Raw genomic sequence first — 13687 nt, 5'->3', positions numbered from 1 at the left:
CATGATTACCTCTCTTCCCCATGCGCACACCTCCCCAAAGGACCAAGGGGAATAAGTGACTTATATGACACCTTGGTGTCCTACACTCTACACACTCTCATTATCCTCTCCCCATGTTTATGACAACTTTGAACAATGTGAGGAGACTTGCTTACCCCACACTCAACCAAAGACCTAACCTATCCTATCCTAGGCATGATGATTAAGGAGACTTGAATAAAAAGGTGTACGATCAAAGGCCTCTCCCCTTCCTAGCCGTACACTACCTAAAGAACCAAAGCAAGGATACACTCCTTCACCCTCTCTAGCGTCGACCACCATCTCATAGACAAGAAACAAGTGAACCAACACCTCTCCTCTCCTCTTAGACTTATGTAGAGAGAAATCAAGAAGTTGTTGGAAGCAACTCTCAATCTTAGAAGGCTCCTTGAAGATCAAGTGTGAAGCATTGGCTAAGATTACATCTTAGATATCATCATTAAGGTAAGATCTTATGAACCCCTTCATCTTTTCAAGCTAGTAGAAATGAACCCCAACTAATTTACATGACTAGATCTTAGACTAATAAAGCCATGCATGCATCTATCACCCTTGAAAGCACCTCCTAAGTGTATTATTTCTAAATGGCCTAACCTAAAATGGTATACATGCACCCTATAGTTCTTAGAAACATTTACTAAGCACCCTAACTCTAAAGGGTCGAACCCTAATAAGCCTAAAAGGGAAATCGTGAATGTTTTCTTAGTACCATGATGTATGGCCGAAGTGTATGCCATAGAATAGGACCTATGCATGAAAGCAACTAGCAAAAATTATCTCCTAGGCATTTTCATCGTAAAGGGGCCGAATATATGTCAAGAAGGAAATTAAGTTTAGATCTTATAATTCTAGAGCTATGTACTAAGGTTGAATAAGTGATTAGGCCAAACCGAAGCTTGAAAAGAGATTCAAGACACTAAGACCTTCATTTGGCCGAATCCATCACCTACGGGAAGAATTTACAAGGCGAAAAAGTGTAAGTGATTTACGGTTGTTGTAGTGGTTTCCCTATGGTTGCCACCCCTTTATGTTAAAGTGTGGTCTGACTGCAATTTGTTGTATGATGTTGTACATAATATGTTTGGTTGTTTGGAACTAATGTTTTGTTCATGCAAGTTGTATTATGATGGCCTGTGCACTAATACCGCAGAGGCAACCTGACGAGGACCCTGGGTATTCGTCCGTAAGACCATGGAGAGTAATTGCCATGGCAGGATTGGTATGATGAAATGAAAGCATGATTATATTCCAAAGTATGTTTCAAATGTTTTCCATTCTATTATTGTATATGTTATTATATGACAGTTGCAGGAGTAAGCATCATGGTTTGGAGGTTGCTCCAACTGTGAGTCCTTACTGAGACCCCCAATCTCACCCCTCTTTGGGGAATCCCTTTCAGGTAAAAGCCAAGAATGAAGATGTGGGTAAGGGATGGCAAGCGACTAGTACGCCTGGAAGTAAAGAAAGATGCATTATGCAAGTTGTATTATGATGGCCTGTGCACTAACACCGCAGAGGCAACCTGACGAGGACCCTGGGTATTCATCCGTAAGACCATGGAGAGTAATTGCCATGGCAGGATTGGTATGATGAAATGAAAGCATGATTATGTTCCAAACTATGTTTCAAATGTTTTCCATTCTATTATTTTATATGTTATTATATGACAGTTGCAAGAGTAAGCATCATGGTTTGGAGGTTGTTCCAACTGTGAGTCCTTACTGAGACCCCCAATCTCACCCCTCTTTGGGGAATCCCTTTCAGGTAAAAGCCAAGAATGAAGATGTGGGTAAGGGATGGCAAGCGACTAGTACGCCTGGAAGTAAAGAAAGATGCATTACGTTTATTGCCGGATGACTGTATTAAATTAGTTCGTAACAAGTTATATGTGCACGCTATGTATTTCGTTTTGGATGAGATGTTAGGATATTATGAGCTTTTGGATGGATCTCTAGACATTGAGTAGTAGTACTTACTTTTGGATGACTGTACCTAACTATCATACTTTGAGGTTATCATGATTAAGCTTTAGACGTCTTATAATTTTAGCTAATATGATTGGAATTAGTGTGAGAAACCTTACCCTTATACGGACGTAACAATAAGTGAAAGAGAAACCTATGAAAGGAACGTTTTCATAAGAAATCTTAAAGGTTTCAAATTATATGACTTAGATTAAGACCAAGCCTTTATGGTAGGATAAGTCACCATCCGCATAAGACACTTAAGCAGCCATCTAATTGTAGTAGTCAAAGACGAAATTTATTCCGCTGTGATTAAGCTCCCGAAGTAACATATAAGTACAAGCAATGTTAACACAACAACTAGTAAAAATAGGGTGTTACAGCGCGGGTCCTTCCCTCTAAGGCGGAACGCTCCCCTACCGATTTATTATTTGTACACCCCACAGCTTCGGCAGATCGCTTAGCCCCATTCATCTTCGGCGCAAGAGCGCTCGATCAGTGAGTTATGGCCTCTGATTGGCCGTTTAAGGGCTGCAGCATCTGCCTATGCCTTAATAGCCTTTTCTCTTTAATGTCAGGCTACTTTGATAGAGTAGTGACAAGCTGGTGTTGTCCTTGGTCTATTTGCTTAAGGGCACGATGGACCTTTATTAGTTTCTAGGATGGTTTCCTTATCTCTGAAGGTATGTAAAGGGTGGTTTCACGCACGAAGGTGTCATTGCGCCGAGCTTATGTGCGATGTGTGTCATCGCGTCTTATACTGGGCCTAATGGGTTTTGGGCTTGTCCTTATGTATGTGGGCCTTTATTGGGCCTATCATATTTTATCTAGATCACAACCCGTAAAATAAATATGTCGTATTCGTATCGAAGGTATTATTAACTCGATTTTAAATTTGTACCATATTCGTTATGAGTATATTTATATTCATATCAAATTCGTGTGATGTTGTGTAAACTCAAATTGACATCCTATTTTTTCACGTGTAATACAACGTGATAAATGGCTCATTAACTTTTGTTTTGCTTGAGTGTAAGGATGAAAATAAGTTGTACTTTGTATAAATATACTCGGGCATGTTTCACCAAATTCAAGCTCAAAATAACATATTATAGGCATTTTTTTTACTTGGTTTGACCATTTAATTATAGAAAAAATATTTCTCCAGTAACATAAGATAAAATCATCTCCAATAACCTCAAAATTACATTGTTTACGAGATCTCAAAAAAAAATACAAGGTATTTTAATAATTTTATTTTTTTAATCATGTAATTTTTTTTCCAAACCTCTAAAATGATATTGTTTTGGAATTGCAGGATATAATTTTATTTCATGTTGCAAGAGAAACTTTAATTCCTTAATTAAAATAAGGAAAAAGTGTTTGTCATTTTAAATGACAGAAAGTTATGTCATTTTAAGAGAGATACAGACACAGAAAATTTGAATTTTAAATTAAAAAAAACCACCCACTTTCTCTCTCCCATGATTTTCGTTTTTCTGTGTCTATCTCTTTCCTAAAATGACATAACTTATGTCATTTAAAATGACAAACACCAAACCCTTAAAATAATTAAAAGTTTATTTAGAAACATGTTGAGAAATTTAAATTGTATGATCTTTTCTGACAAGGGTTGTGTATTGCAGGACCGTAAGTTGAGTCACGCGATTAGACTAGGTGACAACCGAGCAGGGGTCTATGTGTTTCACTTTGCACAACCGTTTGTCGCTACTGTTCGCACTAGGTAAACCGCAGTAGTATGGCATAGAAGATTAAGCATGCAACACATGGAGTTGTTTCTCTGCTTCCTTTTTCTAGTAGTTTGAATAAAGAAAATCAAAATAAGGCATGTGATATTTGTTATCAAGCCAAACAAGTTCGTAGTATGTTTCCTTTAAGTTTTAGTAATAGTAAAACATATTTTGATCTTATTCACTGTGACACATGGGGTCTTTATAAAGCTTCATCTTGTTCTAGTGCTTGTTATTTTTTGACAATTGTCGATGGTTACAGTAGAGCTATTGTATCACCCTCCCTTGTATGCATCCAAGAGAGTCGTTTGCTAATCGTTATTAGAGTTGCGGAATTTAGTAGCGAACTTTTTCTTTTAAAATACCCTTGAGTGATGAAAGTGGAAAGCTAATAAGATTTTCTTGATAGAACTTTGTAAAAACCTTGTTGTTTGCTAAGTTGTAAATCTCCCAAAAACAGTTCGTGTACAAAATCAAAATCAAATCGAGTTTTCAAAATATTTTTGTACGGTTTCCAGAATCTGAAAGTAGACACTTGGGGCTTCGCGTGCATATAAAATAATAGTAAATCGGAGTTCATTTGCCCCTCGAAACATAACTCGTAAGTGGTCCGTAAATCGTTAAAAATTCAGCATTTGATAAACGTTAAGAAAGTCCCTTTTCGCAAAACATTTCAGATTTCTTAAAGCAGCCGTTGTTCATAAAAAGACTTAAAGCAGAAATATGTCATAGTTTTACAGTCATCCAAAAATCATCAAGTACCACATAATACAGTCATCCCAAGCTTAAATCAGTCAACAGTGAATAAATCCAGACAGCAGCAAAAATATAACAGAGTTCAACATCCAAGTCCTCAAATGCTTTTACGTCATCCTGCAATTTAAAAATTGCAGCCCCAAAGGGGTGAGAATAAACCTCGTAGTGTGGCAACAAAACCAAATGCAACAGTATTAACTAGGCACAAAATCATAAATAGTCACTTCAAACATTTAATCCTTTTCATCATATATCATAACGCGTATATAACGCCCTTTTTCCTTTACGCTCATAGCACCGTCGTACGCGTAGCATCACAGTGGGTATTCCTAATGGCTCCCATGAAGGTGAATCCCACTGTGGAACCTATGCGGACTGAAGCCAAGTGTCCCCTCTCCTGGTACCAGGCATGCCTATATGATGCATGCTCAGTCACATGTCCTCAATACAAATATATATATATATTCAAGATGTCATGAATCAAGTATACATGCCATGGTATGCAATCGCACGCAACAGAAAAATGTATTATGATGTAAAATGCATGCATATATCATATCATCCTTTCATATTCTTACCATTGGCTCATCGTCATCATAACATACATAGAACAAATGTGAGCAACACATCACAATTCCATACACTAGCCAATAGTCACATTAGGTAATACCGCCTACACATACCTCGTACGTCGAAATTTAAGTTACCAACAAGCAGTGATATAGTCCAACTTCTCAAGGATTTTTCGTACCTAGTTTACAGTATAATCAATCAGTGTACATTCAGTTTATTCATCAAATTCCCAAACTTAATAATTCCTATAACATTCGGCCCTAAGGTTCTTTTTCAATAAATTCATTTTTGATTCTAATTCAACCTTTATATACTTTCAAAAGTGAGTAATTCTTTTAATAACTCCACTAGGGCAGAATCGGTTTTCATGCTTCATCTACCAAAATTTTTCTAACTTTAATTAAATAAAATACAGCAGCCCTATTCTTTATTAAGTGAAGACAAATCCTATTACTTACATCTAGTGTAGGTTCGGTTCACAGTATTCACAAGGCCTAAAATATTTGAAATCAACTATCTTCTCCTATCTCCTAAGGGTGCGCTACGACATGCATAGTAAGTTGTCTAAAATATTTTCCAGCAAACAGAGAACAACAGACTCTTCTCCAGCAACGTTATAAAAAAATATATATAAAGATATCATGCTGTCCAGAATTTACAGCGAAACAGTGGACAATGGATCACCAAACAGCAGCATTTTTCAGCCACAACAGTGAGCAGAAATCATATGTGCGGCAACCTTTTCTCAAGAAGATAAATTATTTTAAGCCTTACTAACCCTATTTGGTGCGCTATAAGAGGATATAAGGTGTTGTCCACATAACTTTGCTTAATAAAAAGTCTAGATATATATATAACATGCAAACAGTACCACTTATTAATTTTTTTTAGGATCATTCTTAGGTTTATTCAACTCATGTTTTCAGTCTATGACCTAAGGGTACAAAATGGCAGAATTTTAGAAGAGCCATAAAATAATTAAAAGGTCTATTTCCCTAGCATGTCTCACGGTTTAACAGAGAAAAAGGAAGGATTTGGTGCTTACCTCTTGCAAGCACACACACAAGGAAACACACGAAATGAGAAGCAACACCAAGCCTCCTAAGCTCCACGAAGGCAACAGGTCCAGCCCTCCTAAATGGTGATCGTACGCACAAGGAGAAAAGGTGGAAGACTAGAGTCAAGGTTTAATCGTGCATGCAGTCGGAGGTTCCTCTTATGCTCCAAGGCTTCGGTCTTCTTGTTATGTGGAGTTCGATCAACAAGAAATAAAGGAGGAAAATGCTGAGTGATTTTGTTCCCTGCTCAAGGAGCACGCAGCCTTGCTAGAATAAGGGAAAGGGAAAGATTCAGGTGTTGTTGTTCTTGATATCCTTCTATGTTGGCTCACGGTTTTTTTTTTTTTGTGAGGGAAGGAAAATGTTATAACAATGATTCTGATGTGCTTAGCTAGGGTGAACACGGTCAAGAGGAGAGGGGAAGACCAGGTTTCTGTTTAAGGGTTAAGAGTTCAGCCACAACTTATATTACACAACGCATAAGAAGGAGGAAGAGAAGAGTTTAAAATCTGATTGCAATATCACCCAGGGCCAGAATTTTATCAAGACCTCTCCTTACCATGCGCACATGTGAGTGTGGGGAAAGGGTGTAAGGTTTCTGCCCACTAAAGGGCACCTGCAAGCTGATCAGTTTTATATTCTTCATTGGGCGCATGTGGAGGCTGCTAATTGATTTGGTTTATTCTTGTTAATCTTACAAGCAACCGGTTCAGTCTTCCTACCCTAACTATGCGCACAAAAGAGGAAAAAGTGTGGCTGTGATTTCTGCCCAAACAAATATCATGCAATCTGACTCATGTGAACTGATTGGTTGCGTGGAATTAAGGCTGAACCAACTCAGCTTGAAGGCAACAAGGTATCAGATTTTTCTGCCCTATGTAGCGCTACATGCAAGGGGGATAAGGTGGCTGATGTGTTTGCCATGTGGAGGCTATATCCCAATCAAGGGCTGCCATGGAAGGATTTCTAAGATGAGGTAGGATTAAGGCAAGGTGTGGAGAACTTGGGCTGAGTTGATGCACCCTCCCAAGGCCCTATGGTTCGACCAAAACAACTTGGGAATAAAAGACTACAAGCCCAAAAGACACTACCCATGAACTTATAATTCCCAAGCCTTTTAATTAATTTAGTTCTTTCTTGAAATTGCTATTAATTAAGTCCTACATCTTTTCTAGGGCTTTATATGCCTAAACATAATTTTCTAACCTATGATAAAAATTCTAATAATCTCCTAACTCGATATCACTTAATAATCACATAATTCGAACTCCAACAAGTATTACTTGTTGTTCGACCTTAGCACACATGCACTCTACATTTTATAATATTTCATGTATTTTCCTTAATTTTAATTCCTTGCTATGGAAACTGGCTACATTCTCTGAAGACAAAGCAAGCACTTCCAACAATTCGAATTTAATATAAACATCCATAATCCTCATAGTAATTTGTATATACTTCCTAATCACTTTTTATGTTACACCTCACTTATATGGAAACAGTGGAATCAATTTACCTCTCTTCCTATACGTATACTCAATTAGAAAATCCCCTGGTTCTCATATGTTACAATTAAATTATTCCTATACTTATAACTAGAAATTCACATGCCTAAAATAGATACTCACCTTCCATGGTAATACGAATAATTCCCTAATTTAATTTAACTTCATCCCAAAACTAACATTCATATAATCCGAAGACAAGTGCTCTACCCCATTCCTAATTGTAATTTAAATAGGCTCCTAATTAGGCGGGATGTTACAGCTATTTAGGTATACATGCTTGCAAATAAAAGTGAAACCTTTTCTAGGTTGTGAAAAATTTATTCTAATGATTCAGACTCAATTTCAGAAAATAATTAAGTTGAACCGGTCCGATAATGGCCCAGAGTTCAAAAATAATAATTTAACTAAGTTGTACACAAATATGGGCATTTTGAGTCAAACATCATGTGTTCATACACCGGAACAGAAAGGAAGGGTGGAACGAAAACATAGACACATACTTAATGTGTCTCGTGCGTTGTTGTTTCAGGCAAACCTGTCGGTTGAGTTTTGGGAAGAAAATGTCTTAGTAGCAGTCTATCTTATGATCGAACCCCATCTAAGGGTCTTGGAGGTCGAACCTCACATGAATTGTTATAGGGTATTATTCCACTTGATTTTGAACATTTGAGGGTTTTTGCCAGTTTATGTTTTGCAGTGGTTTGCCCCGAACCGCATGATAAATTCAGTTCTAGTTCACGTCATTGCATTTTCATTGACTATCCCGTTAATCAGAAGAGGTGGTGTGTGATGGATCTAGAAACTCGAAAACATTTTGTGAGTCGTGATATTAGCTTTCAAGAAGATGAATTTCCATTTACAGCAAGAAACCATGTTGTTGATGAAGTTTTCCTGCCAATTCTTCCTGTCATTATACCACACAGTTTTGATCTTATTTGTGATATTCAAAATGAGTTGTCTGTTGCTAAAGTGAGGGGGAGTCCTACATCCACGTATCTGGCAGAAAACGTTAAGGAAGAACATGAGGATGAACCCGATACTATTACAGGACCTACAAAGGTTGTTGTTGCTCCAGCAGAAGATCCACTTATACGTCGTTTTATTCGGACTCGGAAGCAACCAGAATATTCAAACCAATATGCCTGCAGAATTGAAACACATAGTGCCTTTGCACTTGTCACCATTTTCGGTTGTGCTGCTCATATAAGGTACCCTTTACACAATTATGTTGATTTCGATAAGTTTTCTCCTAAACATCGAGCATTTTTAGCCGTTGTTGATGCAAGATATGAGCCAACAAATTTTCGTGAAGTAATGATGGATATTAGGTGTATTGATGCAATGCGAAAGGAGATCTCGGCATTTAAGTAAACCAATATATAGCGTATCACAAACCTTTCTCCAAAAAAGCATGCCTTGCCTAGTAAATGGGTTCTCAAAATAAAATATAATGCAGATGGTTCGATCGAGCAATACAAGGCTCATCTTGTTCTTTCAGGAAATCGATAGTTTGAGGGAGAAGATTATCGTGAAATGTTTGCACTCGTTGCCAAAATGGTTAGAGTGTGAACATTGCTTGTTGTTGCATCTGCAAAGAAATGGGAGGTGCATCAGTTAGATGTATATAATGCATTTTTAAATGGAGAATTGGAGGAAGAAGTCTATATGCGCTTTCCGCCAAGATTCCGGCCATCCATTAGTTCTTCTCATCAGGTGTGTCGTCTTCAGAAGTCTCTATATGGTATAAAGCAACCCCCGCGCAACTGGTTTTCTAAGCTCTGTTCTTCGTTACTCGAATATGGATTTGAACAATCCAAGGCTGATTATACATTATTTTATTTTTCTCATAGTGATGTATTTTTAGTTCTTTTGGTGTATGTGGATGACATCATCTTATTTGGGAACAATATTGTAGCTTGTATGCAGGTGAAAAATTATCTTAACACTTACTTCAAGATCAAGGATCTGGGACCATAGAAGTATTTTATAGGAATAGAGGTTGCCCAGAGTCAGGAGGGTATTTTCTTGTGTCAATGGAAGTACGCAATAAGCATTTTCGCCGAGGCAAGCTTGAGTGGGAGCAAACCAGCAGTTACTCCCATGGAACAAAATCACAGGTTAAATCTTGATGATGGACCTTTATTTGACCAACCAGAACGTTGTTGGTAAACTTGTATACTTGACCATCACTAGGCCTGATTTGAGCTATGCGGTTCATGTTTTATCATAGTTCATGCAGGCGCCACGTGAGGCATATTTTCATGGGGTTACTCTTGTTCTGCGATACATAAAGAAGAGTCTTGAGCAAGGTGTTTGCTGCCTTCTATTAGTGATTTAAAGTTACATGGTTATTTTGATTCAGACTAGGCATCATGTCCCCTTACACGGTGATCTATTACAGGTTATTTTGTCATGCTTGGTCACTCTCCCGTATCTTGGAAAACAAATAAACAAGTCATCGTAGCTCGTTCTTCAGTAGAGGTCGAATACAGGGCCATGGTTGTGTTTACTACCGAGTTGATTTGGCTTAAAGGATTTCTCTCGAGCCTTAGAGTTAATCATTCTGGTCCTATGGATCTCCTATGTGATAATCAAGCAGTACTTCATATTGCTTCTAATCAAGTGTTTCACAAGCGAACTAAACACATTGTGCTTGATTGTCGTTTTGTTTGGGATCATATTTTTGCGAGTCATATTGCTACAGTGCATGTTCGTTCTCAATTTCAGCTGGGAGATTTGTTCACAAAGACTCTTGGACACTCGGTCTTCCATGATTTCCTTCCCAAGTTGGGCAGTTCATCTTTACATGCTCCAACTTAAGGGGAAGTGTAACGCCCAGCCGCTTCAAGAATCAATGATTATCCCCACATACTAACACGAGACTTTTCAGTGTGCTTTTTCCTCACTCGCACACTTCCCGGAAAACTTCCCAAGAGGTCACACATCTCATAATTGCTCCAAGTCAAGCACACTTAACTATGGAGTTCTTTCGTTTCGGGCTACCAAAAAGTAGATGCATCTTGTTAGTATAGGTAGTACCAATTAATTCTTATAAGCTATCCCAAACTGTGCAGTCTCATACTTGCACAGTCTTTGGAATCCCTCTCTTTCGGGTGTCGATTCGATCCATTCATGCATGTAACCCCCCGCTGGAAGCCTGTCAGGAGCCGCTCCTTGTCCATGCCCTTTCGCACCGGCGATCACTCCCCGCCCTCATCAGCGCTCAGGATGTTACATGCCCACCAGCTTCCGCTGGTTCGTCCTCGAACCACACCGTACTAGAAGAGAAACCTTGCTCTGATACCACTTGTAACGCCCGACCGCTTCAAGAATCAATGACTATCCCCACATACTAACACGAGACTTTTCAGTGTGCTTTTTCCTCACTCGCACATTTCCCGGGAAAACTTCCCAGGAGGTCACCCATCCCAAAATTGCTCCAAGTCAAGCATGCTTAACTATGGAGTTCTTTCATTTTGGGCTACCGAAAAGTAGATGCATCTTGTTATTATAGGTAGTACCAATTAATTCTTATAAGCTATCACAAACTGTGCAGTCTCATACTTGCACAGTCTTTGGAATCCCTCTCTTTCGGGTGTCGATTCGATTCATTCCTGCATGTAACCGCCCGCTCGAAGCCTGTCAGGAGCCGCTTCTTGTCCATGCCCTTTCGCACCGGCGTTCACTTCCCTCCCTCATCAGCGCTCAGGATGTTACAGGGAGTATTGGAGGTTGTTGTTGTTACATATTTTGAATTTTGAATTTAATCTAGAGTATTACGTTTTGATTTAGAATTTAATATAATTTAGAGCAGATAGGATTTGTGCATTTTGAATTTTGAATTTATTATAATAGGAGTTGATTGCTTTTTGTATTTAATGTAATAGGAGATGATTACGTTTTGTATTTAATGTAATAAGAGTTGATTGCGTTTTGTTAGGAGTTTCAATCTTATAAGTTGGTTACAGGTTGTCGCCCATTCAAATTTATTTATAATTTGTAATTCTGAACCTATTTATGAGCAACATTTCAATAAAATGAGTAAAAGTTTAGATACCAAATTTTATTTGAAAATACTTCTCCTTGAAAGGAGAGGTGTCTCATTATGTCATATAGAATTTGATTTGCGTGTTTGAATTTTTTTTTTAAAAGTATGTGGGCCCCAACATTTTACATCTCTGCATGAATCTTCTTTCTCCAAATGCAACATGAGAAGTTGAAAACCCTTTTATGTTACAAATGATAAACTTATATAACGTACCATCTAATTGATAAGATAATAATGTGTCGTACAAGTTTTTTTGTTTTTTTAGTAGTATAGGGGTGATAATTTTCAATACAACCTACAGACTTATTATGAAAAATTATTTTCGTTTTCAAATTCATGTCATGTTCGTGTGGAAAAAAATTGACATAATAAAAATTTGTGTTGTGCCACATGTCAACGTGTAAATCCGAAATGACATGTTTTAATCTTCTTATAGGTTATTCTCATTGTGTCGTGTCGTAAAAAAGTTATTTATATCTTATCGTGTCATGTCAACTCACATAATAAATGACACACTTTAAGAGCAAATTATTTGTATTATGTCATGTTGTTAACCCATAATATAACGTGTCGTGTTCTTGTCAGAGGTATTATTAACCCAATTTTAAATATGTACCATTATGAGTATATTTATATTCATATAAAATTCGGGTGATGTTGTGTCAACTCAAATTAACATCATTTTTTTTTGGAGATATCTAATCGTTTATCGTTTCGCAACTAATCTGATTCGGGTTGGGTCCCGGGATTAAATGACTCATTGACTTTTGTTTTGCTTAAGTGTAAGGATGCAGACATGTTTCACCAAATTCAGGCTCGAAATAACATATTATAGGCATTGTTTTTTGGCAAAACATTTATTCGTGTTACAAGAGAGTTGTTTTTTTATACCAATTATCCTTCGATTTTCTGCAATATATTTTTTTAATAGATGTGGACCTCACACAAGATGTGTCTATAACATGAGAAAATTGAAACCTTTTTTTTACTTGGTTTGACCATTTAATTATGGGGAAAAATATTTCTCCAATAATATAAGATAAAATCATCTCCGGCAATCCCAAAAAGACATCGTTTATGAGATCCGGGAAAAAAATGCAGGGCATTTTAATAATTTTACTCTTTTTTTGTAGAGGGAGGTTATACATACAACATCTTTTTGCTTACAACCTCTTGCAACCAAATCTTAACTATTATATAGAATACTATTAGAGCATGGTTGTCAATTTCACAATTTCGCTTTGAGGTTGTAGAATATAGATTACAACCATGCTCCTTGATATGTTATAGAATATATCTGGAAGGTTTGGAAGAGGTTGTAAGCCCGCAGGGTCAAATGAACCTCAATAATCAAGGCTCACACGGGACAAAAGCCCTATCGGTTAGGGCCAGCCAGTGAGCCATCCAAAATTATAATTTCACAATTTTTGTATCATATTCAATACATTAAAAAATATTTTAACAAATAAATTTTTAACACTTTCTTAACATATTTTATACGAATTATAAATTTTTTAATAAAATAAGATTTGTACATAAATATACAAGTGAAAATGTAAACAAAATTTTAATATAAGTGAAAAGTTAGTTACTACTTTTACTAAATTCATTATTAAATGATGCCATCAAATAAAGATTTTATCACCGGGAGTCATAACATAATAAACAATTATAGTGGAAACCTAAAAGTAATGATAGAAAAATTATCTTAATACTAGTATTGAATAACTGCTCTTAGTATATTATATATTTGAAAGTAAAATAATTGATTTTCTTTAACTACGACCGTTACAAAAAAAATTGTAGTTATTATTATCCACAAAATTACTATAGTGCATTGTATACGATATGTTTCAATACAAATTTGGATGTATAACATGCTTAGATGTCAATAGAAAATTTTATTTTTATTGATGCGCAGATGAAAATCTCCATTAAAACATATCACTACTGAAAAATTCATTTTTGTTGTAAAATATTATGGATGAAC

General features: G+C 36.8%; 1 long non-coding RNA gene across 1 annotated transcript; it reads right to left on the bottom strand.

The window, feature by feature from the left end:
- Positions 1–4415: 4415 nt before the first annotated feature.
- On the bottom strand, positions 4416–6815 carry LOC133315478 (uncharacterized). Its single transcript, XR_009752094.1, has 3 exons — positions 6129–6815; positions 5194–5261; positions 4416–4627 (listed from the first exon to the last, which is right to left on the bottom strand). It is a non-coding gene; the product is annotated as an uncharacterized LOC133315478 (long non-coding RNA).
- Between the last annotated feature and the right edge of the window lie 6872 nt (positions 6816–13687).

The sequence above is a fragment of the Gastrolobium bilobum genome, unplaced genomic scaffold, assembly GCF_033153095.1.
Source record: "Gastrolobium bilobum isolate Gb01-03AN ecotype WA unplaced genomic scaffold, APGP_CSIRO_Gbil_v1 utg2803, whole genome shotgun sequence".
NCBI lineage: Eukaryota > Viridiplantae > Streptophyta > Magnoliopsida > Fabales > Fabaceae > Gastrolobium > Gastrolobium bilobum.
The sequence above is the reverse complement of the archived record's forward strand: the minus strand, read 5'-3'. Positions and strand labels throughout refer to the sequence as shown.